The sequence below is a fragment of the Lutra lutra genome, chromosome 17, assembly GCF_902655055.1.
Source record: "Lutra lutra chromosome 17, mLutLut1.2, whole genome shotgun sequence".
Classification (NCBI taxonomy): Eukaryota; Metazoa; Chordata; class Mammalia; order Carnivora; family Mustelidae; genus Lutra; species Lutra lutra.
The window spans coordinates 45,368,189-45,391,630 of record NC_062294.1 but is presented as its reverse complement, the minus strand read 5'-3'; the positions used below and the strand labels follow the sequence as shown (position 1 = coordinate 45,391,630).

At 50.0% G+C, this 23,442-nt stretch overlaps 1 protein-coding gene across 4 annotated transcripts in view; it reads right to left on the bottom strand.

Annotated features, from left to right (window-relative positions):
* The window catches only part of SIPA1L3 (signal induced proliferation associated 1 like 3), a 236,349-nt gene that overhangs the window by 143,103 nt on the left and 69,804 nt on the right, over window positions 1-23,442 (bottom strand). For all 4 annotated transcript variants that reach the window (XM_047710004.1, XM_047710001.1, XM_047710002.1 and 1 more), the window contains one exon: window positions 3,635-3,706. The gene's annotated coding sequence lies outside the window, so the exon portion shown is untranslated. The remainder of the gene's footprint in view (window positions 1-3,634; window positions 3,707-23,442) is intronic.

Below are 23,442 nucleotides of genomic sequence, written 5' to 3'. Positions count from 1 at the left end.
TTAGTGTTAATGATTATTGTTTTCTTTCCCTGTGGACCCAGACACTGCTGGCTGGCCAACCCAACTGACATGCTCAAGTCCCTTCTTCCCTGGCTTCTGCCCCAGGAGAGGCTGGAAAGCTAACTGAAATTTCCCACCTTCCTGAAGCTGGGGGAGGCCATGTGACACTTTTCTGACCCGTGATATGTAAGTGGAAATCTTCTGGGGGGATGTTTGGTGGGGGTGGGGGAGGAGGCTCCAGCAGTCCATGACTGGCATGTACTGCTGGGGTTGACCTCCCCCCCCCCCCCCCCCCCCCCCCCCCCGTCACAGCTGGAGCCACAGCAGCAACCTTGCGGCCTGGACGGGAAGGCTGAGCAAGTCCAAGAAGCTCCAGGCGGGACACCACTATCAGTCCCTGAATGAGCCTCCCCAGCTAAGTGCCTCCAGGTTTGTTGTGACGGTAGAGAAATCAGTCCTCATCTGTTTCAACAGCTGGGTGCTGGGCTTTCTTTTGTTGCAGCTAAAAGCACTCCTGGGGGAGCCTGGGTAGCTCAGTCATTAAGTGTCTGCCTTCAGCTCAGGTCATGATCCCAGGGTCCAGGGTTCAAGCCCCACATCAGGCTCCCTGCTCGGCGGGAAGCCTGCTTCTCCCTCTCCCCCTGCTTGTGTTCCTTCCCTTGCTGTGTCTCTCCCTGTTGAATGAAATCTTAAGAAAAAAAAAAGTAAATAAAAGCCCTCCTGCCTGATGCACCCACAGTAACCAAATGGCTCAGGGCATAAGTCCACACAAATAGTTTGCCAACCTCCATTTAGGTCCCTGCATGAGAACCCCTACTTAGAGGAAAAAGAGGGGGAGACGGGGGCTGAACAGTGTTTGCAAAGCCTCAGTCACCATATTCTGCTCTTCCTTTTCAGCTGCATCTAGTCCCATCTGTGCAATTATTCACTTAATATTTTCTTTAAAATACTTCATTTTCATTTAAAATTTTTTCTTTTTTTAAGTAATCTCTGCACCCAGCATGGGGCTCGACCTCACCACCCCAAGACCAAGAAACATGCAACTCCACCGACCAGCCAGCCCAGGCGCCCCAGTAAACCAATTCATTTTAAACTTAAATATATAGGGGCGCCTGGGTGGCTCAGTGGGTTAAGCCTCTGCCTTCTGCTCAGGTCATGATCTCAGGGTCCTGGGATCGAGCCCTGCATCAGGCTCTCTGCTCATCAGGGAGCCTGCTTCCCCACCCCCCTCACATGCCTCTCTGCCTCCTTGTGATCTCTGTCAAATAAATAAATAAAATCTTTAAACACACACACACACACACACACACACACACACACACACACACACACAGACACAATTTAAAAAGAAGACTACAGTACCACCAAAATGAAAAGCTGGCCTCTTTTGCTGCAAAAGTAACTTAATAACTAATAATAACAAATACAATGTAAACAAACAAAACATGTTCATCCACAAATCACTGAAAATTATCTGATGTAGCATAATTTGGGTTCACTGGACTAGCGAGAATTCTTCATTTTTGCTTTCTATCAAGGAAAAATAAAATCACGAGATCGGGCAATGCTCGGCATTTTCACAGGGCAACAGAGGAAGAGAGCTAAGGAGGGGCTGTCCCTCGGAGAGGGAACGCATTATTCTGTTTGCCAGGATTCCTGAAACCCCCTTCTGAAGTGAAATAATTGATTTAGCTTTCCCACTGGCCGGTGGAAGAATTAGGTTGGGCATCTGCCGTACTGCTTCTATTCGGGGCCGCCTCAGAGAGGCCTTCCCAGATTACCTTGCCTAAAATCGCCCGTGTTCCCCCCAGGCAGCCCCCTTCCTGCTTTACCCATCGCTGTAGTTCTCCCCACCTGACTTCTCCTATGTTCACTTGTTTGTCTGTCTATTGCTTTGTTCTCCAGAAGAATGTCGGTTCCCACAGGGAAAGGATTCTGTTTTGTTCCTTCCTGAAGCCCCAGTGCCTAGAAAGGACATCACAGTAGGGGTTTAAATGCGTATTTACTGTTATGGTCAGGAAACACAAGGGAAGACTGAGGAGCCATTACAGCCCAGAGGAGATGAAGGAGACAGGACAACCACACACAGTGCGCCATTCTGAGTAGGCTCCTGGGATAGAGGAAGGTCACTGGTGGAAAAGAGGAAAAATGTGACCAAACCTTGTTGCTTTTAAGTTCATCGTACTGGACCAGCACTCACCTCCTGGTTCTGGTAATCACGCCACGGTGCGTAAGATGGCAGCGTGAGGGGACGCTAGGTGAAGGGTCGATATATGGATTTCCCATATGATTTTGGTAACTTTTTTGAAATCTAAAATCCCTTCAAAATAAAAAAGGTTTTTTTTTTTTTTTCTTAAGATTTTGTTTACTTTTTTGAGGTGGGGGGGAAGCAGACTCCCTGCTCGGCAGGGAGCCCAATGCGGGGCTCAATCCCAGAACCCTGAGATCATGACCTGAGCTGAAGGTAGATGCTTAACTGACTGAGCCACCTGGCCACCCCCAAAATAAAAAAGTTCATAAAGAATTGTGCTAAGAAGCATTATTTGATGGAAATGTGGCCCCCTGACACTGTCCCACAGACACACTCTGGGTAAGTGGGCAGAGCCTTAGGCCAGGATGAAGGGATGTGAAGAGACCCAACAAATAGCCAAGGGAGAAGTGGCTGTCCAGATTCGCTCAGTTCCCCAAGTTTGACTCCCTGGTTCCTGCAGCTCGGCCAGCAGCACTGCCTGCATGCAGAGTCTGGAGGCCAGAAACTTCTCGTCTCCACTTTCCATACTGTCAGGGTCATCTGGTGCTTTGAGGATCAGATGATGCCCCCACTCCTGCTGCCTCCAAGCACCCTGACTGCAACCTGCCAACATAGGTCGGTATCCCCATTTACAGACGCCCCACTAGCAACTGGAATGCCACGGCTCAGTCTACGCCAAAGAAACAAGATAGGATGTTCAGTAGCTAAGACCCCAGGAACCTAATTAAAATATATTCAAAATCTTTCTACCGCGGGTATTTACTATACATACACATTTTAATTCTGTGTAAGTACCTGTACTGTATCTTTAGCCCGAAGGGAAATGGCACATCTGCACGGGGTAGGCAGGTGAGGGTGGCGGTCAAAGGGGCCAACTCTGTACTTTGATGGGGGTGACAGCGAGTGCATTTCCTTACACCCAAAGAACTGGACATCAAAGAGGGATTTTTATTCTGGGTAAATTTTAAAAAGTCAATGGAGTTAAAATTGAAATTAAAACTGAATTTTAAAAGAAGCGTGCTATACCAACAGATGCGATGACCAAAGATCTTGAAGCTCCGCCGTTGCTGGGCATGGCGGGAAACGTGCCCACGTGGAGCGTGGCCTCTTCCCTCCTCAGACTGCAAGGCAGGGAGTGTGCCTCTGCGGGAGGGGGGCCGTTCACGTGCGGGAGGAGGTCTGACAGGACGCCCCCCCGCCCCCGACTGCTGATGTAACCACCTCCCAGGGAGGACGGCAGGCTTGCAGGTGATGCGTAGGACAGTGAAGGAGACTTCCATGTTCCCCTTGATCCTTTTTTTAAGTAATTTAAAAAAAATAACAATAGGCCTACGTGTCCTAGCTGCAACATTTACAGAAACAAAAGAGCCACACTGTACTCACCCTCCGTGTGTTCCGGACACTAGTGCTCCCTGAGGGTCCCAGGAGAGCTGAGGCTGGTCAGAAGCTGCGCAACTGCGGAGAAGAACAACGCGAGGTCACGTCTTTGGCCACCCTGAGCCTTCCTGCTCTAGTTTCCGTCAGTCACAAACCCACTCCCTCAACGAATATTTATTGAATACGTGCTCTGGGCTAGGGAACAAAGGTACTTTGAACAAAGTCAAAGTCGCTGTCCTCAGAGAGTAGATATTCCTAAAGAGGAGGAAGACAACAAACAAATAATGTGGAGTCAGGGAGCGGTGAGTGTCTTGAGGGAAACCAAACAGGGTGAACAGAGTGATGGGCCCGTTGCTTCCCAGACTGGTCAGAGGAGGCCTGAGAAGAGGACAGACATGTCAATGCAGGAGACCGTGGTTGTCTGGGCAAGAGACTTCCAGGCCACGGGGATGGCCAGAGCAAAGGACCTGAGGCAAAGTATGCGTGTGGAGCATTGTAGGAGCGGCAGGAGGCCTGTGTACCCAGCGCAGGGTGAGTGAGGGGATGAGGGCAGGAAGGTGACAGGGGAAGATGGAAGGCCACTATGAGGATATTTCCTTCAGACAACTATTAGCAGGGGAGTGGCATCTGTCCTGACTTAACTTCATATTATTAATTTATGTTTTAAAATATTCAGTATGGTTGTTCATATATGAATGGATATTTCAATGAAAACTTTATATTATTAATTTATGTTTTTGAATATTTAGTAGGATTGTTTATATTTAAATGGATATTTTATGGATGAATGAATGTCTCCAGGCTGAGCAGCCACTGTCCGTATTGTTCACCCTCACATTTCAGTTGTCAGGTAGGCTAGGTACTCACTAAGGCAGGGAGGTGAGATCTGAGGGGATAATCTAGAACCTTCCTGTAGGGAATGGCCATTAAATTAATGACTCTCACTCCGTAGGTGCCAGGCTCTGTCCTAGCAGACACACGCTGACTCATTTCACTTTCTCAGTAACTCTAAGAAATAGACATTATGATTTCATCCGTGCTATGAATGATTTCATTCATGCTATGGAGAAGGTAACTGAGGCACAGAGGGGGTAAAGAGTCCATTGGCTGAGGCTACCCAGCCAGTCAGAAGTTTATTACAGCCGGGATGAACCCAGGCAGCCTGGCTCCAGGGCCCGCTCCTGACTACTCGGCTGGGCCAATGGTCACGGTGGTCCATGAAGAGAGAGCTAACTACAGGCTAACAATGCCTCCCTGCCCCACCTCCCCAGCACCGCAATGTCTGAACGCTACCCAACACTAAGGCCGAGCTCAAATTCTAGCCAGCTCAAGGATGCTCCCAGAAGGAAAACTAGCAAGCAGCTAGCCAACTTTCCAGAATCCAGGAATCAGGTTATCTTCAATAATCTTGCCCCTAGAGATTCCTGGAGAAGCCAAAAGGGCTTCTCAGCCTTTCCTGTGCCACAGACCCCCATTGGCAACCTGCTAAAGAAGAGTGCGGACTCCGCCTTAGAATCATCCTTTTTAAGTGCACAAAATACAACACACAAAGTTATAAAGGAAACCAATTATACTCAGATATCAAAGTATCTGCAGAAAAAACCCCCTAATCTGAGATACAGTAATATTCGTGCTTCTTTATGAATGCTTTAAATTACAAGATCCTAGGGTGGGTCTAATAACTAGAGTAATTTAGAAACAGATGGGCGTAAATGGTATTTTGCAATATCTGCAACAACTGTAATGTGATACTGAAATATTTTTACTTTCTTGTGGCGACAAAGTCACAGTTACTGCCGGTACAATGTGGCCTGTGCCCCTCATTGGGAAGGTAAGGAAATGCTCAATTTCAGACAGTAGAGGAAATAAAGACGTAACTTCTTCCCCTGGCCAACTTCATGGTCCTCTGAATTCCGTCCTTGGATGGAAGGGTCCAAGGACCTGGGATGAGGAATCCTGAAGCCAGACGCCAGCTAGAGTGACGATAGGGCAGCAGGTCCCCTGGGAAGGTAATAACCAGTGAGCATGGGGACAGACTCAGATCCTTGTGAGCACCTACAGTTTGGGTCCACCCTGCATTCGTCTCCCTCTCGGAGTCAGTCCCCGAACCTGACCTTTCCCTGTCAGCACCTGGGACTCCTATGGGAATGCCCCCCACTTCCACCATGAGCTGGCAGGGAACTGAAAGGGTGGTCATATGATCCAGGCCGGGCCAGTAAAGCCACTGAACCTCCTTGTCCCTGCTCCTGGCCTCAGAGAGAGTTCAGGGTGGCCCTGGCATTGAAGCCAAGGTGATTGGCTTCAATAAACAGTGGCCTCAGGCTATGTCCTGGGACTATATTTCTCCTGGGGCGCTGCTTAGCTGGTTGGATAGATACGCAGAGCTGCCTCAGAGCTTTTCTGACAACAAAACCAACACAGGGGCATACAGAGCCAGGAAGAAGGAAACAGGTCCCTGACCACCTGGGAGGCTCTGGATCTAGCCACACCTGAAGTCGTTCAGTACAGACTGTCCCAGGCCTTGAGTTGCAACACTTCCTTTGATACCTAAGCAGACTGACTTGAATTTCCATTTGTTCACAAAACCAAATGACTCGATTAACACTGAAGGGCAGAGTTGAGTGCAGCTCTTGACAATTCCCATAGCTCGCTACCAAGCCATTTAGGAAAGCACAAAATAAAATTAGATACAGTTACTGTACATAGAAACACCAAACAGAAAAACACATAGTCTTTAAAAGCTCAGAAACAGTCTCTTGGGTAGTTGCTTTGCCTGCGCTGATCTATGAAGCCCTGACAATCGTGGGTTTTAAGATGCTTTGCAGGGCAGGAGGGAATCAGAGGCACCTAGAACATTTCCCTTTATTGCCAGACTTTCCATTAAGAAAAAAAGTCTTGGGATGTTCGGGAGGCCCCTGCAATAAAGCTCCTGTAAAATTTTAATGGCTGCCTTTTTAAACGACAGTGGAAATTGCTTTTCTGCCACTCACATTATCCCCCTTCCCTTCTCTAAAGTGAGGTCTATGGCTCTTAATAAGCACATCAGCAGTGACGTGTGGCGGGGAGAGCTGTCCTGTCCCTCAGTACGGGGTCCCTCATCCATGGGGAGGACACTGAGGGGTTAGGGCCAACGGCAGCAAAGGTGGGCAATGGGGACAGCAATTCAGCCAGGATCCCAGAGCTCCCAGTGAAGTCCCTCTTCACATCACCTGGGAAAGGAGGATGGCCTTGGAAATTGCTCAGTGATCCCAGTACACCCGCCACAGCCACAGCCCAGCTGGCCCACTTGTCTGTCACACAGGCCACACTCACAGGGCCACGCATCTCGCTTCCCAGGGTTTGCCCCAAGAAACAGAATCACAGAGGACAGCACCTGGGGGTGAGAGGGTATCTTGGCCTGACTCCCAACCTGACTGGTTCCTCCCCTCGGCCACAGTGATTGGCTCTGGGAGAGACACAGGGTCCAAGCAGGGCCAATCAGTGTAGCCCCTGGAAAGTGTGTGGGAAGTACTGGGGGGAAGGCCTGGGATGGAAGGCGGGGGCTGCTGAGGGCTCTCTGCCACCTGAGAGGTGGGGGGCATCAGAGAATGAAGTCAAAGCTGAGAGAGGCAGAGCCCGGAAGTGGAGAAGGGTGTGTTCCTGACGACACCTGAGTGTTGACTCTGGTCAGGCCAGCCCGGGGACTTTCAGGTCCTAGAGCCATTAACTTCCCTTTGCAGCTCCAGTCAGTTTGTGTTGGGAAGATTCTGTCACTTACAAGACAGAAATAACTGACTGATGCAACCGGAAGGGAACCTCAGCAATCAACAGTGATTCCTTCATGTTTCAGTGACTGGGATCCTTTCTAAGCCAACAAAACAAAACTGTCATGTCATGTCTCTCCAGAAAACAAAACAAAAACACTGTTTCATCAATGACAAAGGCTTCTCTGAAGCCCCTGTCTGTAGGAACTGGGTGAAGAACAACCCGACCTAGTCTGAACTGCCCACTCGATGGATGAGGAAACTGAGGCTCAGAATGCTCACGTGACTTGTGTGGGGCCCAGGCCTAGCTGGAGGCAGAGCCAGGCCCCTCCAGAGCCCGAGGAGGTGCGGTCCTCAGGGGGGATACTACAGAGGGAAGGGGAGGCAGCAGGTGAGGCTGCAGGCCCCCAGACCCCTATTTACTGACGGCCACTCCCTCCGCTTTAAAAACTGGGCTTTCAGGGGAGTATCTGACAGAAGATTCGCTGCTCCACAGTAACAGGGACAACCAGTCTCATACCACGTTTCAAAGTATTTACCTGCTACTGCCCTTGGTTTTGATGCTCACTGTGATCTTGTGAAGCAGGCATTTCAGCCACTTATACCTCTCCACTCCCCTCTGCCTGGTCCTCCCGGAAGACCAAGTGAAGATGCGATTCCTAATCCAACGGGTCAGAGAGTCTGACTGCCGGCACCTGCTCTCCCAGCGGGCAGACCTGTGAGCCCCAAAGCCTAGCGCCATGCCTACGTGCTCTTTTCTCTCCCTGCATCCAGAGATGGCAGCTTTCTCTTGTGCTTTCTGTCTTGGAGGAGGACACACACTCTGGGCAGTGTTCCGCCAACTCCTAAGAGGGCCCAGCCACACACACCCCCCTCTCCTGACCAAACGCTGATGGGGGCAGCCAGACCTTCGTCCTCCACGCAGCTCATCGTGTAAGCGGTGGATGGGGGAACCCGGCTCGCTGGGGCTTTTTGCTAGAAGCTGCCTTCTCCTTTCCAGACTTCATTAGGGCTTCACGTTGGGGCATCAGGGGCCTATAATAAAGTGGTTCCATCTTCCTTCATTTAGAGAAGATTCCCATTATACCCATCCTCACCCCATCTTTGAAAGAGGGATTTGCAAGAGTGATAGGAAGATACCTGTTCATAGAGGTGGGCCTCTACCCACCTGCCAACAAAGCAAAGCTGCTGTGTGCAAAGACTCTGCCTTGGGAAAATCTAGGTCCTCGGCTGCTATACTGTACAGCAGCCGCTGAGATTATTTGCAATTAATCATGCTTTCTCTGATGACCTATATTCTATTAATAACACACTAATGACTTAGTGCTAGTTCTTTCATTGATTGATTCAGTCCACAGATAATGACTGAGGCTGGTGCACTGACTTGGAGGGTCCTATGTCCTTGTTTCCTGTCTCCCCCACCCCCACTGAAAAGAAGGATCACAGTATAGGACTTCTCTGTGCCGGGGGGGGGGTCCCACGGCCGTCCCGCCTCCAGCCTCACCCAAGCGACTCCGTGGAATCGTGACACAAGACAGAGGTCTGCGGAGAACTACTAAGGCAAAGCGGCATTGTGTGACCGTTTCCCGCACAGCAGCCTAGCCAGAACGTCGGACTTGGACACACCCAATGTACTGAAGCCGTAGACTGAGGGGAACTCTCTGTCACTGCGGGTGGGAGCACACATAGGAAGAGACATTTTGAGAGAGCGGTTGGCAATTTCTTGTAAAGAGGAAGAGACCGTAACCTCAGTGACACACTTCACTTCCCCACTGGCTGGGGTCTGGGATTCCCTGCCGAGTTCCCAGACCCATGTGGCCTTGCAAATTCTCACTCTGGCCTGAAGCACGAGGTTTTTGCTTTGATTTGACTACATGCCAGGCACTGTGTTCAGTTAACTATCAACCCATTTAACTCTTAGAACAGCCCTGTAAAGGGGGTCTGGTAGCATCTCCATTTTTAACCGACCAGCAAACAGAGGCCACAGAGAGGTAACTTGCCCAAGATCCTAGAGCAAGGTGACGGCACACGGGATTTGAACCCAGTGGGTGTGGCTCATATCTTCATGTTAGTGTAGGTGAAGGCTTCTCCTTCAGGGATTTGAGGAGAGTGTTCTCCTCATAAAAAGGGTCAGCCTCGGGCGCCTGCGTGGCTTAGTGGGTTGAGCCTCTGCCTTCGGCTCAGGTCATGATCTCAGGGTCCCGGGATCGAGTCCCACATCGGGCTCTCTGCTCAGCAGGGAGCCTGCTTCTCCCTTTCTCTCTGCCTGCCTCTCTGCCTAGTTGTGATCTCTATCAAATAAATACATAAACTCTTTAAAAAAAAAAAAAAAGTGGTCAGCCTCATTCCCATAGACCTTTGTCCCTTCCCCCATCGGTCTTGTTCCAGCTTGGAATGTGGAGGTAACACTTGGATTTGAGAGGGTCCCTCTTGTCCCCAGAACACCAGTCTGCCAACACAGAAGTGTTGGTGCCCCGGCCCCCCAGGGAAGGTGGGTGCAGCAGCCATCTGTGGCCAGGAGGGGGCAAGAGAGCCAGAGTAGGGCTGGTGTTCACTCTGCCCTCTGCCATGCCACAGAACCACATGTTGTTGGACACATCTTTTGTATCAAAATGACAGCACCACTTCAGACCCATACTTGCAGCCACAGGCATGCCTAACTAATATTTCATCCTGTCACAGCTGGGCTCTGGCAGCCCTGTGCCGTGCCACTCCCCCAGAAGGTTCTCACAGCCACTAACACAATACGAAGGTGTCTCTGAAGGACTCGGCTCAGGGATGAACTTTGGGAATCAGATTTCCACTAAGCATGAGTGATCACAGGCATCTAGAGAGGACATGGGTGCCTAAATTAATTCCCCGAGGACCTGAATTTGGAACAGCCTTCCTTTTCCCTGTGGGCGTCTAAGAGTGGTCAAGGAGACTGCGACTCTAAGGGCCAAGCCCGGCCCGCTGGCACACACTGTGCTCTGCTGGCCCCAGGCTCACAGGCTGGGGAAATCCTGCATAGCTTGTGGATCCTTTTTCCTCCTGTCACCAGCCGTTTGCTGGATGTGCCAACAGTTAAGCCCCTTCCTGCACTCCATAAAAACAGCCCGTCAGTGTGGCTGACTGTTGGGTGCTTTTCCACAAAGCGCTCCCCAGATCTCAGCTAATCAGATGGAAGGTAGAACAGTGGTCACTCTACCAAAATAGGTCAGGCTTTATTTGTTAATCCTCTTATTCACCATATATTGAAAGGAAAGAATGAAAAAAACATTATTAGCAGCAAGACCATGTGGGGTTGTTACTCAACCTATCAGTGCCTCAGTTTGCTCACCTATAAAATGGGGGTAATAAAAAAAATGGGGGTAATAATAGGGGCGTTGTGAGCACTACGGAAATTACTCCATGAAAAATTTTTAGAGTAGAACCTATCATGTAGTGAGCGTTCAATAAAGGTGAGCTGATGTTTATTATTCTTGCTGGTGACATGGTAAATTTCTTCCATTGAAGGCCCATGAATAGCTTCAAAACCCCCTTCTCTGCAGAGAAAGGCATTGTTCTGATTCTGGCCACGTAGGGAAGGAAGGGAGCCTGAAGGTCCAGGCCAGTGAGGAGAAGCTGGCTCCAGGGCCCAGGGTCCTGTGGGCAGAAAATGGACCTACTGGGTGCTGGCTGCCCGCCCAGCAGACATTCTCCCCTTTCTTCTCCAGGTGCTCGGTTAACACCACATCTCCTGACCTGCCCCGCAGCTAGGGGTGGCCAACAAGAGGTGGGACTTCAAGGAAAATTCCTCACCAGAGCCCTGGAGCTGGACTATGCTTTTGTGCCCACCCCCCGCCCACCCAATTCCCACCTGGCTTCGACTCACTGGCTTGACTCCGGAGGCCATACTGGACCATGATGTCACTTTAAGGATGAAGGCCTTCTGCTGGGGACAGTGAGGCAGAAAGACAGAAGGGTCCTGTGGAGCTGCCACACCAGCCCCGGGCTGACAAGCTCTGGACACTTTGCTCACAAGAGCAACGATCTTCTCTGGAATTTGTACTGGTGTTGTTTCGACTCTGCTACCGGCAGCCAAGTGTACTTCCAGACAATACTGTGGCCTTACGCAGCAGATGGCCAGTGGGAGGGCCTTCTACGCCAGAGAAATCCCTCTAGAAACTGGCCACCACGTACAGTGCTCACAGGCTTTAGAGGACCCGCGATCTCTCCTCAGCACTGGGCAGAAAGCCAGACGCAGAATTTCCCACAGAACAGGGTTACCACCATTTTGCCTTATGAGGAGGTGAAATAAGAACTAGGGGAGATCTACTGGGTCATTCGTTCAGCAATCATTAAGCACTACCGTACGCTGGACACTGTGCATGGTAGGGCGCTCGATACGGTAGACAAAGCAGGTACCATTCCTGTCCTTACGAGCCTTACCATCTAGAACGGGGGACAGAAAATAAACAGGATGAACAAATACTTTTTTGAGTGGAAATGGTAAGAAGTACCATTCAGGAAATGCAAGTGGATTTTATTTATTTATTTATTTATTTATTTATTTAGGTGGATTCTAGCCCAGAGCTAAAGAGAAAGGAGAAGGAAGCCATTTGAAAAGTGGAAGTAAGAACACCCCAGGATGTCCATCAACTGAAGAACGGATAAACAAAACGTGACACATCCACACAATGGAATATTATTCAACCAGTAAAAGAATAAAGTACTGATTCATGCACGACGTGGATGAACACTGATAAAACATCATGCTGAAAGAAGCCGGTCATAAAAGACTACGGACTGCAGGATTCCATTTACATGAAATGTCCCAAAGAGGCAAATCCATAGACCAGAAAGTAGATTAGTGGTTGCCAGGGGGTGGGAGGAGAGAGGGTAGGAGGGGGTAGTGACTGCTGATGAGTACAGGTTTTTTGGGGGGAGGGGGCAATGAGAACGTTCTGGAATTAGATACTGGCGATGATTGCACAACCTCATGAATACACCAAAACCCACTGAATTGTATACTTTAATAAAGGTAGATTTTATGGCCTGTGAATTATACCTCAATTAAAAGACACTCGAGGGGCTACCCTGATTCAATCGCTATGTCGATAATAGTTTCTCATGAAAGTAAAAAAAAAAAAAGAAAAGAAAAGAAAAGAAAGAAAGACAAAAAGAGTATCCCAGGAGATGGAGGAGAATGTGTGAGTCTCTTCAAGGGAACCCACGGGAGGCCTGCGTGGCTAGATCGTTGTGGCCCAGCTCAGACACATGCTTGTTATTCTAAGTCTGATGGGGAGCAGGAACATGACATGTCCTGATTTACATTTGTGAAAGATCCCTCTGGTTCTTGCAGAGAGACTGTCGGGGTTCAGAAGAAGCAGGGAGAACAACGAGGTGGCCACTGTGCTGTGCAAGGAGAGGTGGTGGTGGCTGGGACCAGGCTGGGGGCGGAGGGATGGGAAGGAGGAGGCTGGTAAAGACATGAATTTCAAATCAAGGACACGCAGGCCTTGCTGATGGGGTGGCTGGGAGGGTTAGACCAAAAAGGAAGACGGCGTAGGTCTCGTGAGTTTTTCCAGAGTGGTTTTCTGCCAGATTCAGACTGTGCACAGAACAAGAGCAGGTCACCTAACGTCTGTTAAATGAATTGAATAAATGAACAAAATCGCTACCTGGCTTTTTCTGGCTGGGGGCACATTTTTGTATTTTCAATAAAGATGTTAAATTCTCTCTCTCCCCATGTATATATACATATAGAAACATCTATGTGTCCTTACCTTACCTTACCCATTCCTGTGTCTCTCCCATCCACTGACAGAGTGGCCACTAGACAGCATCGACTACCCATCTGCTCAAACCAGAAACCTGAGGGTTGTCCTTTTATACATATATATACACCCTGTGCGGGACAGAGCTGCTAAGTCGGTGACAAGCAGACCCCTCTACCTCTGAGGCGGGCAGAGGAGCGGATAAGCCAGGAAGAAGGGAGCTCTTACTTCTGATGAAACTGTAGGAGGGGAGAGAGGAAGAGCTGCTGCTCCAGAGACAGGAGGTGTCCCCTGTCTTGTTAGTGGGAGTGGGCCGGGGTGAGGGACATGGTCAAGAAGGGGAGCAAGCACCGTGAATAAACATGGTCTAGTCAGCGAGCCTCTATTTGCCCCTTCGAGCTTTCCCTGCCACTGCAAGTGCAGCCCAGCAGAAGACAAGTTATAACCTGAATGGGTCATTAGCCCCAACGCACTGCAGCCACACCCATTCTGAGGGCAACACCAGAACCCCGGAAGAATGCATCCTTATTCTGGAACCAGAAATTGGAAAGGGGAAGGCATGCGGCATCTCACAGAGCCACGGCAGCTGCCGTCACAGGCCACAGCGCACACAGTGCCCCCTGACTGGTGCCACGCAGTGGTCTTGCTGGGGTGTGCCCACCCAGAGCCTTCCTTCTGGTTCCACGCTCCCCACCAACAGGGCTCATCTGGTTTAAGAATAGGATGTGAGAAACATGTCACGGGTGGCTCATGTGCAGCGGGCTTGGTTGTGGACGTATGGCAGGCTTGTCTGCGCTGCCTGCCCCACAAAGCTGCAGCTGGAGCGCAGCCAGGGCCCCGATGCGTTGACTTTCTAGAACTCCCCCATGTTATTCTTATGGGCGGCAGATCTGGTCGCGCTGAACGCTTCAAACAGCTGAACTCTGCATGTTTCATTCTACGGAGACTGGAAGGAGGTCAAAGTGCTTGTCACGGTCGGTTAGAAGGGACTTCTCACGTGGCACCCACGTTCGCCTCTCCTAGTCTGACCAAGGTCCGGGTGTGGGTTCACCAACAGCAATGCCGTGGACGTTCCACCTGCCGGCCAGGGCACCCTCCCAACAGGTCCCTAAGGTGGACTGAAAATGGGGGTATGATACCACCACTCAAACACATAAAACGCATAAGCTTTTGTCACTGGATTTTCCATAAGTGGGGTCATATCACTTGACTTCTCTGAATCTTGCTTTCCCTTAAACATATCACGAAAACGCCTCCAAATCAACGAGCAGGCTTTCACCCACCTTTTTAGCAGCGGATATTCCACAGTACGGATGTGCCCAGTTCTACTCTATCATTCCCTGAAAAATGGTAATTTTATTTCCAGGGTTTTATTCGTTTGCCACTGCAAACCATTCTGTAATGAACATCTTTTGATACTGGGGCCATTTCTTTCCTGTAGGGTAGATTCTCAGGAGTGGGGGTGCTGCGCTGAAGGCTATTTATGGAATATTAGATAGTTCTCTTACGGAACGGTTCCAACATCAAGGTGTAGAACTGTGTGCGTGTAGGACGTGCTTATCTTTGGATTCAGTATCTCTGGAAGAACACACCTGAAAAATGGGTGTCCTCACGGGAGGGGAACTAGGTTATAATGGATGACGGGGCGGGGGTGGGGAGAGAGCCACCTACTTTTCACTGTCCCTCCTTTTGGGTGCCATTTGAATGTTTTATCACGTGCATATACTGCTCATTCAAAAATAAATAAAAATTCTTTTTCAGGCTGTCTTCTAAAGAGGTTGCGATGATTCACACGTCCTCCCGCAGCTGGGAGAGTACTCAGCTGAGCTCATTAATGCCCTATATTTTTCTCCTTCAAGGCTGTCCCCTTCTGACCCCCCCGCCCCTGGCCTTTTTTTTTTTTTTTTTTTTTTTTTTTACCTAGCCGGGGCTGAAACGTGTCAGATTTTACCTTCCCGTGATCCACAATTCCTCCTATTCCACAGCCCTTGGGCGGGCAGAAAGCAGACTCCCCGAGGTGCTCATCTTGACAAGGCAGTGTGGCCAACCTCTCCAACAGTGTCAGAGAGGAGCCCGAGCCAGGGTGGGAGCCGGATCCTTGGGGGCCGGAGGGCACCCAAGGCTCTCCCTCTTCGGATGCTTGCAGGCCACACTGTTTTAAACTCATGCTGACTGAGCTGCCCCAAATGCCTGAAGTCTCTCAGAGAGGGCCAAGGAGGAGGCCAGCAGCAGCTGCGACTGCCCGAGGGACCCACACTCTCAAGAACAAGGCCAGAGACAAGGAACAGGAGGGAAGAGGGGACAAAGAACACAAGCGAATCCAGCTCATACAAATGAGAGGGCTTCTCATTCATCCACTTCCTACAGGCCAGGCAGTCTCGATGGCTGGTTCTCAACCAACAGCCTCACCAGCCAATGCTTTTAAGCCCCGCCATGACTCGTGAGACAGGACACCAAAGCTGACCCCAAAGCTGACCCCGCACACAGCAAGGTTCCCGCACTGGGCAGTAGCTCGGACGGGAGCACCTGCTGCTCCATTGCTGGTGGGCACCCCGGACTAACCTGCAGAGGGGAGGGGACTGAAGGCGAAAGCAGCTCTGGGGAAGATGGGGGATGGGAGAACATGAAAAAACACCTCAAAATAGGCAGCGGATCCACCCATGCAAGTGGTGGATTCAGGTCCTGCGCTCCCGTGCTGCAGCCTACGCTCAGGTCTGAGCTGGGCACGTGCAAGGGAGGGCCTAGCCTTTGCTTGAGCGATTCCCTCTGGCTGGGAAGCCCTTGCCCTTGATCCTTCGAGACCCAGCTCAGCAAGAACGTGTGCCAGTGGGTGTTGGCTAGAGCGGCCTCACTGAGTGAGGAAAATGGGAGACAACCTGAGTGGCCACCAGCAGGGATGAGCTGATAAAATGAGATGCAGACACACAATGGAATTTTAGGTCTCTCACTCCCTCGTCCTTCACGGCAAGTTCACTGGCAGGTTCTGTTGCTACTGTCTCCAAAATACATCCTGAATCCGTTTCTTTTCTCCTCTTTTCTAGGCCAAGCTACCACTCTCACTTTTCACCTGGACAACTCCATCAGACCCACTGCTAGTGTCCCAGAGTCCACTCTTGCCTTCCTAGGTTTTCATCACACATAGAGCAATCAAATCGAACAGAGATCCTATCAGATAGCTTTCCTGCTTAAACATCCTTCAAACTTCATCCCCTTCCTTTTACCCATTGCTCAAATCCTCCCAGCACACTGGCCTCCTTTCCCTTCCCAACTTAGTCCTACCCCAGGGCCTTTGCACATTTTGCTCTATCCATTCTCAAGGCTGGCTTCTTCCTGCCAGTCAGGTCTCCCTGTGACTGTGTACAGGAGTGAGAGGGCATGAAATCTAATACATGCAATGACAAGGACATCTCATGGACCTAATGCTGACTAGAAAGACCAGACAAACACAAAGGAGCATTTACATAAAGTTCAAAGCCAGGTTTGAGACAGATGTCAAGAGAGTGGTTTTAGGGGAGCCTGGGTGGCTCAGTGGGTTAAGCTCCTGCCTTCGGCTCAGGTCATGATCTCAGGGTCCTGGGATCCAGCCCCACATTGGGGGTCTCTGCTCAGCAGGGAGCCTGCTTCCCCCTCTCTCTCTGCCTGCTTCTCTGCCTACTTGTGATCTCTCTCTCTGTCAAATAAATAAATAATCTTAAAAAAAAAAAAAAAGTGGTTTTGCCTGGAAGGGAGGAATGACTGGGAGAGAACAGGAAAGGGACTTCTGGAGGATAGAAATATTGTTTCTAGAGCTGGTTACATCACTGTGTTGTTTGTGAAAGTTCATCTAACTACACATTTTCAGCAAGTGCCCTTGCTTTTATTTATTATTTATCTGTATCTATATCTTTATATATATGTCTGTATCTATAACTTTATCTATATACATATAGATATAGTTTAATAAAATGTTTAAAGAATTAAGATATTTTGGCTGCATAATCTTTGCAAATCATTATCCTTCTTCTGATTTGGGAATCCCACCCAGGAGCCTTAGCAGAAGGCTGGCCCTACCTCCCCTGACCAAATATGACCAAGTCCAGGGACTGGCTGTCACAGCCTCCCCTGCAGCTAGGCCATGGGTGCAGGATTTGTGTTCTACTCAGCAGATGCCTCCTCCCTCCATGGCTTAAATCAGCCTGGAGAACCAGGGCTTACCTACCTTGGCATTTGAGCCCAGAGCTGCGGCTTGGCAGGGGAGTAGCTCATTGAGGCCTGAGGAGCAAAAACATGACTCCCCACACACCCATTTCCTCCCCCAGCACAATAGTGCAAGACTGGACCATTCCGTACTTGGGAGCCCATTAACTCTTTCAAGAAATGTGTACCGAGTGCCAGCTGATTCAGTGTCAGGCACTGTTCTGGCCACTAGGGATCCAGGTGCAGACCCTGGAGCTGATGATTCTAGTGGAGAAGATGAACAATAAGGTAAGTAAAAGATGGGTTAGAAAAGTGGTACAGAGGGACGCCTGGGTGGCTCAGTTGGTTAGGCAGCTGCCTTCGGCTCAGGTCATGATCCCAGCGTCCTGGGATCGAGTCCCACATCGGGCTCCTTGCTCATCAGGGAGCCTGCTTCTCCCTCTGCCTCTGCCTTCCATTCTGTCTGCCTATGCTTGCTCTCTCTCCCTCTCTCTCTCTGACAAATAAATAAATAAAATCTTTAAAAAAAAAAAAAAGAAAAAGAAAAGTGGTACAGAGAAAAACAGAGAAGAGGAGGCGACATATAGACAAAGGCATTTAGGACATTAGGGAGTTTGTGGGTAGGCGAGGAGAGCTTTTCTGGCAGCAGGGAGAGCCCGTGCAAGGGTTCTGAGACAGGCTCGGGACCTGGACCAGGGCAAGTGAGAGAACAGAAGGAGGAGATGAAGCCACAGATAATGGGGATAGATCATGTGGGGCCTGGTTGGCCATGGTGAGGACCGTGGCTTTTACTCTGGGTAAGGTGGAGCCATGTGGGAGGGTTCTCAGCCGTGGATGGACAGATCTGATTGGACGATAACAGAGTTCCTCTGGCAGCTTTCCAACTCCTTCCCCTGCCCAAGATGGAAACCAGTCCCAAGGAGAAAGAGAAGTTTGGTCATTTGTGTGGTGAATGTCTGTGAGAAATAAACAAGCAAAAAGCCCTCCACCCACTTCCTCCAACCCATCAAGGCGTTGTGCAGGCTGGCAGGGCTTTGCAACATGATGAACAAGCCACATCACATTACAGGAAACCAGACTGTCCTCCTCCAGTCACAGGGAGAATCCCAAAGACAGACGGAGGAGCGGTAAGTCCACTTGGCCAGGAGAAAGCCATCTCCAGAACCAGCAAGAGCCAGAATCAAGTCCCAGCTCGGCCTCTTAGCACCGTGTACCCCAGGACTCCTCACCAGACCTTTCTGAGTCCAGGCTTCCTTACAGTACAGTGGGGAGCGGAGAGGGGGAGTAATTTCTATCCTCGATGGGACTGCTGGGAGGATTAAATGAGCTAACAGGTATCAAGTGACTGGCAAAGTGCCCGGCAGAAAGGTGGCCCAAAAGATGTTAGCAAAGCTGTCATGGCAGCTAAGATCCGGAACGACATCTGAGGGTGTCCCCCAGACAAACTAGACTTGGACGACATTACGCACAGGGCTGAAGTGCGGGGTCCTCCTGAGGAGGGAGGCCTTCAGAATGGAAGTTTCTGTCTCCCATTGTCTATTCTTCAGGGAATAACTGCCCAGAACAAGCAGCATCCAAGCCATTGACGCCCGCCTCTCCGTGTCTGTGCCCTGCGAGCAGAAGCCCCGGCAGAAGAGACCCTGGCCCATATCTGCCTCTCTCAGGGAAATGGGAGTCAACGGAGAAGCATGACTGACAGCACAAATGGTGGTCTAGGGAAGTTTCTTGCCTCTTCTCCAGTGAGAACAGCAGTGGGCCCCAGTTTGCTCTATGCAAGGAGGGCCAGGCCTCTGGGGGCCGCAGGTCCACATCCATAACAAGGGGACAACAGTCACTATTCGAGCTTGTTCACGGTCACTCAGCACACACTCACCGGGCTACTCGGAGCCAGATGCTGCTCTGGATGCCGAGATGAGCACAAGGAATGAACAATGATGCCTGCCTCAGAGCTCACGTGCCAAGGAGAACGGGGCACAAAGCACACAAACATATGAGGTCAGATGATAAGTGCTATGAAGAGAAACACAGCAGAGGACAGAAGGGGATGGCAGGGTGCTCAGGAAGGCCTGCCCGAGGCAGTGTCTCAGCCATTCAAGCAGAGACCTGAATAAAGTAATGAGATCCTATGTGCATGCATACAGATATATAATTTTGGATACGTCTGTCTGTATATAAAATACATACACACACCGCCGAGAACACAATGTCTACTGTGGAAATCTAAAATGATCTAGTTTTATAGTTAAGAGTGTTGACTGGGATCGGCATCTTCATAAAACCTACACTCTTCCCTCAGATTCCAGTATGAGAATTACTATTAAAAGGTGTTCCTTGGGGCGCCTGGGTGGCTCCGTTGGCTAAGCGTCTACCTTCAGCTCAGGTCCTGATCTCGGGGTCCTAGGATCGAGCCCTGCATCAGGCTCCCTGCTCAGCGGGGAGTTTGCTTCTCCCCCACCTCGTGCATCTCTCTCAAATAAATAAAAAAAATCTTGAAAAAAGAAAGATTCAGAGGCACCTGGGTGGCTCAGTGGGTTAAAGCCTCCACTCTTTGTCTCAGGTCATGATTCCAGGGTCCTGGGATAGAGCCCTGCATCTGGCTCTCTGCTCAGCAGGGAGCGCTTCCCACTCTCTCTCTGCCTGCTTCTACCTACTTGTGATCTCTGTCAAATAAATAAATAAAATCTTAAAAAAAAAAAAGAAAGAAAGATTCAATGAGATGGCACAGGTAAGGGACTTTGAATAATGGCTGGCACTCACTGCTTAATAAACTAGTATTGTTATTATATTTGATAAATGGGAGTCATTGTTTAAAAGCTTTGCTTAGTAGTATTCCCATTATGAAGTAGCTATTGTTTTTATTACATTACTATTACAATTTCATTCATTTCCTCAGCAAGGTTCAGTAAAGTGTGTATCTGGTGGAAGGAGTTACATTTTTAACAAAGTCGATGTAGCCCCTGCCTTTAGGGAGCTGATACCATCAAGAGTATGACTGGCCTCAAATACTCCAGCTGAGGAGTTCAGGGAAGAAGGGTGGTGTGCAGCAGGACCAGGCCCCTTTCATCGATGTTTAAAGAGAGATCTGAAAGAAGAGTCAGCTTGAGCCAGCCAGAAGTGGGTGGGGAGGAGTAAGGGGAAGGCAGGGAGAAGAGGAAGCATGCCAGGGGCAGGGCACAAATGCCCTGCATCGAAGGAACCGGAAGCGGGCCAGGTGGCTGGAAGGCAGACGCAGAGGGACCTGCAGGATGGGGCTAGGGGCAGGTGGCAGGCGGCAGGCCGGGGCCACAGCATGCCCGCCTTTCCACAGGGTGCTGCTTCGGAAACGTGGACACTGCGTGGGACAACCCTCATCCTCTCGTGGCCCAGGAGTGAAATGAAGTTTTAGTGTCCCTACGGTAAAAGAGTACGGCCCAATCCCTGCCATCAGGGTCTTGTTTAGAGGAGTCCCACCTCAGAGGTCCTGGGAAGAGGACACAGTAGGCACCCAGGAGAGGACAGAGGACAGAGTGAACAAGGACTCCATCCTTGCCTACAGCTGATCAACCCAAGGAGAGCGTACCTGGTCTCAGCTGGGCCTGTCCTGAGAACTCCTTCCTGGTCCTGTTTAATGGGCCAAAGGGAGACATCTTGTCTTCCTTGGGTTGTGGTAGGGTTGGTCTGAGAGAACACAGAGCTGCTCTCTGCAGGGACATGTCCTGCAAGGTGTACAACTGGGGGTCTGCCGACAGCCAGCCTTCCCACCGAGTGGAAGGGAAGGCAGAGAGAGAGAGAGAATATAAGAGAATGAATAAAGCAGACATAGGCGAGAGGGAGGGCGGGAGCCGTAAGGAAAGAATCCTGATAGTGGCATTGGTGTTCTGGTTCCCATCCTTGGCCATTCCCAGCACCCATCCTGCCCTTCCTCTGTGAGGCTCTGGGCGGGAGCTACCAGCCTGACTCCATCCCACCCTGGCCAGTGACTGGTTCAGGGAAGGTCACATGACCTGAGCCAGTCCAATCAGAGAGCAGCTCCGACACCTTCCACTACCGTTGAGGCCTGGATACCTCCCCTCTCCCTCAAGGAAGGAAGGGAGTCTCGGACCTGGACCAGTGCTGACAGCCAGTCTGTATCCTCCAGGGCAGCCTGGTTTGAGGAGGACCGGATCATCAGAGGGAAAAATGGATGGTCGGAAAAAAGTGGGTCACTGGTAAAGGCCCCGAGCTCCTGGCCCAACCAGCCCAGAAGTTGACCCCACCCCTCTGGGCCTTCCAGTTGCAGGAGCCCATCCTTTCCCCTAGGGCTTGTGGTGTTTCTGTTACTTGCAACCAGGTAACTGCCGAGTACACAATCCTTCCCGCTTTGCTTTCGGTTTTCTGAACCATCCAGCACCCTCTGGTTAAATCCTCCTTTTTCACCTGAAGCCCCAGGTGCTCTAAGAGCAAGTCCAGCAATTCTGCCAAGGACTTACCTTGCCCTGGCCACAGTTTCCCCAGCTGTTAAATGGGGGTAATAATGATAAACATTTCATTGGGTTGTTAAGAGGATTAAAACAATTTAAAGAATACCTCGCGCATTGTACATTCTCAACACATCAGCAATTATTATTCTAAAGCACTGGAGGGTAACTGAAAGGTCTCCATCTCCGTAAGCAATTAGCTACACCCCTCCCCCATCTTGTTTGCTATTTCTTTGTTCAGGTCTGCCAAGGCCTTTCTTAGCAAACAGTCCCAAAGAACAACCAGCCCAGTTTCTGTCAGGAGGGTGGCAAATCTAGCCTCAGTGGGAGATCGGAATGAAAGAGATTTGACTCAACTTCTCCGGGTAGCTGGGTGGTGGAGGAAGCCCTCATGAGCTCATTTCTCCATCAAATACAAGCTGGGGTCTAAAGTTTCAAAACACAGGCTGGGGCATGTTGGCACAGTCCCACAAGAGGACAAAAAAAAGAGAATAAGAGCCTGGATGGAAGAGAAGCCACAATGCGGCAGGTTCTGCAATGAACTCGGTTGGGAGGAGGCTCCCAGGCTGGCTTCCAGCCACATCCGCTCTCTGCACAGCTATGAGGCCGCAGGAAGAAGGGACCCCACCACGTCTGTATTTACAGCTGGGAACTGGCACGGGCACGGGAAACTCGGAAATAAACTCAGTCAGGAAGTCAGAACTGGGAGATGCTTCCATAGCAACGCCCATCTGGAGCTCCCTGCCCGCAGCTGGAAACATTCAGAGGCGAAGCTTATCTAGAGATGTCCACCAAATTCACTTTTTCCATTTGCACCCAGAACATGTTACTTCAACCTCATTTCCTTGGGGAGCCTCTGGGAAGCCCCTGTTCTACGGCTCCAAAAAAAAAAAAAAAAAAAAAAAAAATCCTTTCCTTCTGAGCGTTTAGGACACAGGACGCGTCTGTGTGGCTCTGTATGTTTCTTATGTCTTCTCCCCTCTCTCTGCGGAGAGGAGGACCGTGTCGACCTTGCTCACTGGTACCTGGCCTAGAACAGCTCTTCAATCCATGTTTGCTGAATACATCAATCCACTGTTTTGTTCTCCATTTTGTTGCTATTCATAACGTCAGCTGACAAGTAAGCCCCCAGATGTACATGGCAGTGAACTGAAATGCGTGACAGCTTAGGACGTACTTAATACTGTTACGCTCATTTTAAAAATGAGACTCCTTCTTGAGGTCAGAGTCACAAAAGCAGTGGAGTTCTCTCATCTCAAGAGAAGGATGGGAGACGAAGTGAGTACCTAGAGAGCAGTGATGGGCAGGTGGAGGGGTGGCTGATTAGTACCTGGCCTTGATATTAACAACTTTTTGAGTAGAAATTTTATAGAGCTGAAGTACACCTCATCAAGGAAGTTTGGAACACAGGCTTCTTGGGACACAAACATTAAACAGATGGCTGTATTCTGGGAGAATTCAACCCAATCTCCCCAGAAACCACAGCTCACACGATGCCTTACTTTTAAAATTTTTAAATATTTATTTTAAAAAAGATTTTATTTATTTGTCAGAGAGAGAGAGAGAGAGAGCGAGCACATAAGCACGGGGAAGGGTAGGCTGACTGAGAAGCACGCTCCCCGTTGAGCAGGGAGCCCAATGTGGGACTCAATCCCAGGACTCCAGGATCATGACCTGATGAGCTGAAGACAGACGTTTAATGGACTGAGCCATCCAGGCAT